Consider the following 8,081-nt stretch of genomic DNA (forward strand, 5'->3'; position numbering starts at 1 on the left):
ACCCGCTGAAGTAGAAAACCCCGTAGGTACAGAGTTTAATAGGTCTGAAATGATTCTTACCCATACAATTATTCTGAATAACTGCTGGAACAGGAAATTAAATTGCATATTTTAACATAAGGGGTATGATGGTGCAGTAGGTTTGGCCAGGGCCTTCTGTCTTGTGTGTGTGGAGTTCGAGTCCTGCTTAGGGTGCCTTGCGATGGACTGGTGTCCCGTGCTGGGTGTGTCCCCTCCAGCCTTGTGCCCTGTGTTGCCGGGTTAGGCTCCGCAACCCCGCTTGGGATGAGCAGTGTCAGTCAATATTTAAACATATATGTCCTGTAATTTTAAAAAAGTGAAATGAATGAAGCAGTGCGCTTCATTTTCGTTCATCTGTTATTTATAACCTTGTGTCTAGTCCAGGGTCATAGTGGTCTGAAGCATATCACAGAGGCATAGGGCCAGAACCAGGATATACCTTGGGTAGAATGCCAGCACATATGCAGTGTGTATATTATATTATATATATATATATATATATATATATATATGAAGAGAGAGAGAGAAAGCGAGAGAGAGCTGTATGTAGGTAATTTTGCCATGTAGGAATTCATGCCACTTGTTGACTATCTTTAATTGCTTCTGGAATATGCAGCCTAAGGGCTACCTATTACTGGGATGGACTGGCACCTCGTCCAGGGTGTTCCCCCACCCCTTCAGCCTCGTGCCCAAAGTCTCCGGGATAGGCTCTGGCTCGCCACGACCCCACTCGGGACAAGCAATTATTGAAATTGGTTGGTTGGGTTACCTGTTAGCACAATGTATATTGTAATACCTTGATAACTCAATATATATGAGCAACTGAGGGTTTTAGAATGGGAGGTTGGCAAGGACTACATCTGTTCTTGTATTAGAAGCCAGTTAAGTAGAATTATTGTACAAAATAATGGAGGGAAACAGAAGCTTTAGGAAACCTCTTTCTGTAACCCCAAGGAAATTTAACAAAAGGAGAATGTTTCAGAGTAAGATACTGTTGAACAAAAAAGATGTATGTATATGTGCCATATAGAATTATATTCACACACACTTTTTGAACCGCTTGTCCAATACAGGGTTGCGAGGAACCGGAGCCTAACCCGGCAACTCAGGGCCTAAGGCCGGAGGGGTAGGGGACACACCCAGGACGGGACACCAGTCTGTCACAAGGCACCCCAAGTGGGACTCGAACCCCAGACCCACCGGAGAGCAGGACCCGGTCCAACCCACTGCTCTACCACGCCCCCGAATTATATTCAATAATTAAAAATCAATTACTACTCTGCTCACGACTCATTTAACTGAAAACAAAACTGACAACCCTTCAGCCGTCCGTCTTCGTCTGTCCAGCTCTATCGCATGCAAGCTTATTGAGTTCTGTGCTGCCACAGTAATGAAACATTACTTTTATTGTTCCCAGTTTCAACTTGCTGGCACTATCCCAGCAGTTTAAAGGTTACATAATGACTTCTTTCAATATATGCTAACCCTAGGAAGTGCTTTCCCTCCTCTCTGTGCACAAGGGAGTAGACTGGGCCACACACTATAAGTGCTAATTTGCTGGTAAAGAATAGCTGTTTTGTGTTTCGCTGATCCTCGCACACACAGGAAGGGTCACTCCAGGTGCAGAGGATGAATGGAAAAATGTCCAGATAAGGAGAAATGTAATTCTGAACTGACAAAACACTGGTCCTGCTGCTGTGGGTTTCATCTGTGCTCCCACACGTGTGGTTGTATAGGATGGGGTGCCGGAAAGGACAGCGGACCTCTTCCACATTAACGAAGAGCCTTCTGGGAAGTTCTCAGGCTGGCGGGTTTCAGCTGATCGGCCATTAAGAATAACGCACTGTGATGTCAGGTTTCCAGGCAACAAGAGAGCAAAATGTGCAGCATCATTCTTCATTGATACGCTTCTCTAAACAGAAGGCCTGGCATCACTAATATGATTCTCCGAGGATGATTGCACTGCTCCGCGACTTCCTTAAAAATGTCACCTTTTCAGTTCATTTGAAAGGAAGAAAAACTAAGTTTAAAGGAATGTCTAGTAGTAAAAACCAGAATACTCAATGCAGTACGTACAGATGATGTGTTACAGTTCTAGAGTCGACGGAACACGTTTTTAAAAAGAGCTGCATGTAGCGGTGAAACTGACGCTCCAAAGTGCGGCAGCACTATATAATGACCCATGTTTGTTGATGTTGGATTAATAATTCATACTATTTTGTACTCATACAGGATCTGAACAATACCCATCTGTAGCCACAGAAGCATTTAAAAACCAGACCTTGTGATGCCTTGGCATCTCAGTGTTTGAGCCAATCAGTCCAAGAGGTTTGTAAGTCCCGTGTGGGGCTCTTATGTTCTCCTTCCTCATAATTGTCACTGGAATTAATCAGTTTATGCTTGGAATTATTGGATGAGCATTACAACCATGGGGAGAGAAATACTCAGAAATAGGAAGTCATAACATGTCACTGGAGTTGAAAGATATAAATAAGTATTTTTAACGGTGGAAAAATGCTGTACATATCCACAAAAATTTTCACCTAACTGTGAGTTGTCTTGGGTGCGTCACAAAAGTGTCAGATAAATAAAGATTTAACAATAACAAAAACATCTCTGTGTGCTTTATAGTTATTCAGGATAATAAAAGTCACATGATTTTTAAAGAAATGTTATTACCACTAACACACCATGTGAAGTGCATCCTTAAAATTTCTTTTATTTAGATGGCACAATTAAGGAGACATTTTCCTTCAGAAAATGACACATTTCTTGCGATGCTAAGTGCTCATGAAATTAAGGATAAGAAATGGACACTTTGTGTATTAGGTTTGGTCTGACCCGCGAGCCACTAATGCTTCTGTGTTTCAGCTGAGGCGAGAGCAAGAGTCCTAAACAACAGTGACTGGAAGGAAGCGAGCGCTGTGTCTAATGCCTTGGCAATTAGGGCAGGTCAGTCACTGGAGACAGATACTTGTTTCAATTAGTGATCTTCCCTCATCAGGACCATTGGCCTGTTTCAGATGAGCACTCAGAGCCTCTGCTGCCAGAAAGGCAGCATCTCTTGAAACTGAGTGGCAATGACGTAGATCATTTAGTGATACATCATGAAAAATATTTCAAAAAACCACAGATCCTTTATCTTAAATCAATTTCATGTGTTTCCGGTACTACAAGGCGGTGCATTTCTTTGCACTCAACAGTACTTGTCCACCATTTAGCAGAAATTTTCATGTGTTTTTACACAATAACTGGAAATTTTCACTGGATATGCTGTATGTTTTGGATGTGGCATGTAGGCGATGACATCCATGTGGACTGGACTCAGGTTTGAACCATTGGAATGAACTAGGAGGAATGAAAGTAGGAATAAAGTAAACTCACATGCTGCTGACACACACCATCATTCATTCCCCTTTACTGAAATCATTCATATTCATGAAGTCAAATACTATCCAAGAATTTTCTTAACTCTTGCAAACATACATGATTGTGTGCAAATGACAGAACTTTCCTGTAAGAAAAAAGTATTACCGAGATACAGAACATTGCATTATTTATTTGCAATATCTTTCATAAGTGAACTTGACAGATGGAAGTAAAAATTCAGTTTACTATCAGTAATGACTATTCATAGGAATTATGAGTGAGGATGAACATTATTTTTATGAGTATCATTATTTATTATTTTCAGGTTGAAAAGTCACAGCACTTGCTTGAACATCGATGTATCCATAGAGTGACAAATACGTGCTGAAAATAAGATGTTTAATACTAAATGCACCAAGACTGCAGACACCGTAAAAGCCTCATATGGCAGTTCACCCTCCCCCAGCATTATGGACATTAATTCCAGGACCCTGGCTCCTCCCGCAAGCTGCATCGCCTGAGGATGTGGTCATGAGTGTGACTCCCTTGTGACCGGAGGTGGGGGTGGAGGTTGGGGGTTGGGGGGCAATGCTGCTTACTTGTCTCCTGGGAGCTCCAGCACTGCCTCCATCATGACCAGAAAGCTCTTTATCCCCATGAAACCCATGCTCTCCTTGGCAATCTAGACCATGGAAAAACTTAAAAGGTGTGAGGGCTTTTGCTCCAACTCTCAAAGAAACAGTTTCGCTAAATCAAGCACATCATTGTTTTGCTGAAGTGAAAAATTCAGACTCCGTGAGCATGAAATGTACACCAGAGTCCTGTAACCCACAATTGATTAGTATATAGGATGCTCTCTAGCCTATATAAGGTACATCTGTTGATGTCCGTGATGAAGATTGACGTCTGGTGACCTCAGCCGTAAATTGTACATAAGCTACAAAATTAAAATGATGCATAGCTGCCACAGGACACAGGAAAAAAAAAAAAAAAAAACCTTTTGCTGTTTGGAGTCAGAAAACACCCGGGTGTGACGTTTATGTTCTATCCTCAGTCATCATTAGGTACATAGGAGCATCTGGGCTCTGTTGTGGACATTATCCAGCAAAGGAAGCTGACGTTGATGAGCTCCACCTGACTCTGTGTGCTCCTGTTTCCACGGCCTGTTCCCTACCAGTCACCCGTAGTAATTTAGCTCAAATCAGAACAAACCAGACACACCATGTTCCTGTGATTAGTTAGAATAAGGCTATTTATTTGATCTATTTTTGCATCACTTGCAATGGTCTGACATGTAGCTTAAGCTCTCTTAAAATATATCTCTTGGCTTCACACATTCTTTCCGGATATTCCTTTCATTTAACCATTCACATCTCAGGCATCGGAAAACACAGCATGGACAAGAAAACAAGTACAAAGCAAAATGCTTGTATAAAATTTCTTTATGCAAATCTTTCCAAGAGCAGTACAGTATTGTGTGAGTAATATGCACTGGGCCAAAAACTGTAACACATCAGGAATAAGACAGGTGGAATCTGGGGAATGTGCAGTATGCAGCATTTCAGAAAATATCATGCACACACAACACATACAGGGAATTCAGTTTAACAGCATACAGATCACTGGTAAATTGTTATACAAATTATATCTAAATACCCATTGTCCCCAAATACAGTTGTTTAAACTGGTGAAACTACAAAGCAAGCCCTGAAAATAAAATCATATAAAAAATACAGTAAGGAAATACACACAAGTAAATATTATAGTAAAAGGCAACACTTTGTCATGTAAACACTTCAGCACAGAGATACTGAAGAAAAATATTAGCAGCACTGGGAAAGGCTCTTGTGGTGATTGCAGTAAAAGGGCAAAAAGTAGGAGGGAAAAAAATGAGGTGCAGTTAAAAGTCCCAAATCACATAAGGTATGCAAGCATTCGCATTTTTTACGTGCTGTTTAACAAATGATTATTTATCACATTTTCTCTTAGTTGAGTTTTAATGTTGTCCTTCCATTGATGTTGGAAGGAAATATGACACACCCTTCTCTGAAATACATATACATATATTTTTTTATTTATCAGATCTTATCAGGTGGTGCATCCAATCGGCATTTGAAAACATTTCATTAAGCATTGCTTTTCTGACAAATTACTTCCAACAAATGCATGGGCTTGCAGAAAACTCTGGAACAGCAAATAATGTTTGAAACCACACATTTGCGAATGCTGCTCATGACATTCTTCCACTCTTGTTAAATTCCATACAGTTTACTTTAAGGAATATTAGAAAGCTATATGAAAGCATGCACTGGAGTCCCCCATCCAATTCTCAGACCAGTTGGCATTATTGAAAATTATGTTCAAAAGGCAAGTAAGAATGACCTGCAACAATTTTTTTTAATCTATATAAGGACCACAATTGTCCAATTTGTTTCCTCTGTAATAAAATTAGGAACAACCTGGATGGATAAATATCATCATGCAAAAACAATGTAATGTAATGATTTGCATTTTGTTTTAAAATAAAATAAAAATGTTATAATATGTTGACTATGATTAATGCAACATTCAAAACTGAGAGTTGATATTATTTCAGTTTTAATAAATTTACATATATTTACATGCTCAGTACTTATGTGATTAGTTATGTAAAATATTAGTATTTTATGTGAAGCTCAAAATATTATAGCTTCAGGTTCAAGGGATATAACATTTCTTTCTGTAAGGAATTATAAACATGTTTTAAATTTGATCATATTCTCTCTGACATAAATGAAATATTCTCATATAATAGCAATGACTTAACAATAGATACATTTTATTCCATAATTCAGATCTTAGGTTATAAATAAAAAATAACCAGTCAGGTATTTCTTGAAGTATTCGTATGTATAACTAAACTGTATATGTTTCAGTATCATTTACAAAGTGACATTTTTCTTGAGCTAGTATCCAAGTTTAAGTAATAGACCTTTAAGATTACCACTTAGCACAGACCATTACATAAAAAAATTGTTAAAGATAAGACAGCAAGGGAATTTAACAAATACCTGAGGATCAATGAAATTACAATCAGACTTATTCTGCCTTATCGAAAGATTAGCATTAAATGGGCCTTTAGCCATAATTCCCCTGCAAATTGTGATCCAATAAAGCCAGTCAAATTATAGGTTGCTTCTCTTGGTATGTCTATATGTTGTCCATACTCATACGAAAATCAAAATGTCCTAATTTTCAGAAAATATTGTAAAGAACAAAGGTTACATTTAAAGGTTACACCAGAACTGAAAAGAAAATAATACATGCTGGCCTGACATTTTCATTACGCCATTTAGGAAGATATAATGACAAATTCATACCTCACATTTTCATTTTTCCAAGAGAAAGTAAATTTTGGAAAATGGAAGAGCATATAGGAAGGTCAAATGAGTCTAGAAAAACATCAGGTATGGAAGAGCAGTCCATTGGGTCTTACTCAAGAAACGCCAGAAAACTAAAAATTACCATATAAGAATATTTATGTGCACAGCTAAATTAAATCTATACACTAGTAGCTTGAACAAGGTGGAAGGTATTGAAATAGATATGGCAAGTAGTCATGAAATGGTTTTCCAGGCTCAGTGGATTCAAACAAAAAAGAAAGAGATCACACAAAGGAAGAAAGTGTTATGTAAAAAAAAAAATAGCTGCAGGGCAGCTAAGGCGATATAAATCTGATACAACCCTATTTTGCTCAGGATTTTAATTGTACAGCATGGAGTTCAGCTCTGCACAGCCTTAAGGGATTTCCTAGAAGCCGACACTGGCTGCTCGATAATGTATAATCAGCTTTGTGGGTTACAAAATGGAGAAAATCATTATCCCCTCCATTGTCTGCTACAGCATTCTTGGTGAAAGAAAACTAATTTGCTCTTTTCTCTCACTGGGAGATACTGCACTTGTGTTTTACGCTTGTTGCTGTAACACACGACTTCTAGTTGTTTTCATTTGCTGTTGTCACAAACATCCCTTTGAATTCCAGACAGGGATTTTAACAAACTTGCTATATGTCTAAATCCAAGACAGTTTTTCGGTATTTGAAGTATTGAGAACCACTCCAGTACTTTCAGTACCAATCCTGGTATTACAAGTGGTACGCGTGTTTCCCTGCAAAAAATGTTTCAGTAAAATCTCAGGATTAACTGATGCCTGCTTATGATGTTCATTATTATGGGATTGTAATGTTCGTAGAACTATAGCATAGCCCTTCTAGCACATGGAGAAACCATTCTTCGAGAATCAGTCACACAATCAACCTGTAAATTTCAACATTAAATACATGTAATAATTACAGGGTGCGGAAGAACTAACCGTCCGTGAAATACGCATCCTGACAAATAGCAAAGTTCTCACACACACACACACGAACCGCTTGTCCCATACAGGGTCGCGGGGAGCCGGAGCCTAACCCAGCAACACAGGGCATAAAGCCAGAGGGGGAGGGGACACACCCAGGACGGGACGCCAGTCCGTCACAAGGCACCCCAAGCGGGACTCAAACCCCAGACCCACTGGAGAGCAGGACCCGGTCCAACCCACTGCACCACTGCACCCCCCTTGCAAAGTTTTCATATTTTAACAAATCAAAAACACAAATTCCAGTTTTTTTCCTAGCATGCAAGGCCCCAAATGATATTGTTTTTGGTTATGTA

Source organism: Scleropages formosus, chromosome 12, assembly GCF_900964775.1.
Source record: "Scleropages formosus chromosome 12, fSclFor1.1, whole genome shotgun sequence".
NCBI classification, from domain to species: Eukaryota; Metazoa; Chordata; class Actinopteri; order Osteoglossiformes; family Osteoglossidae; genus Scleropages; species Scleropages formosus.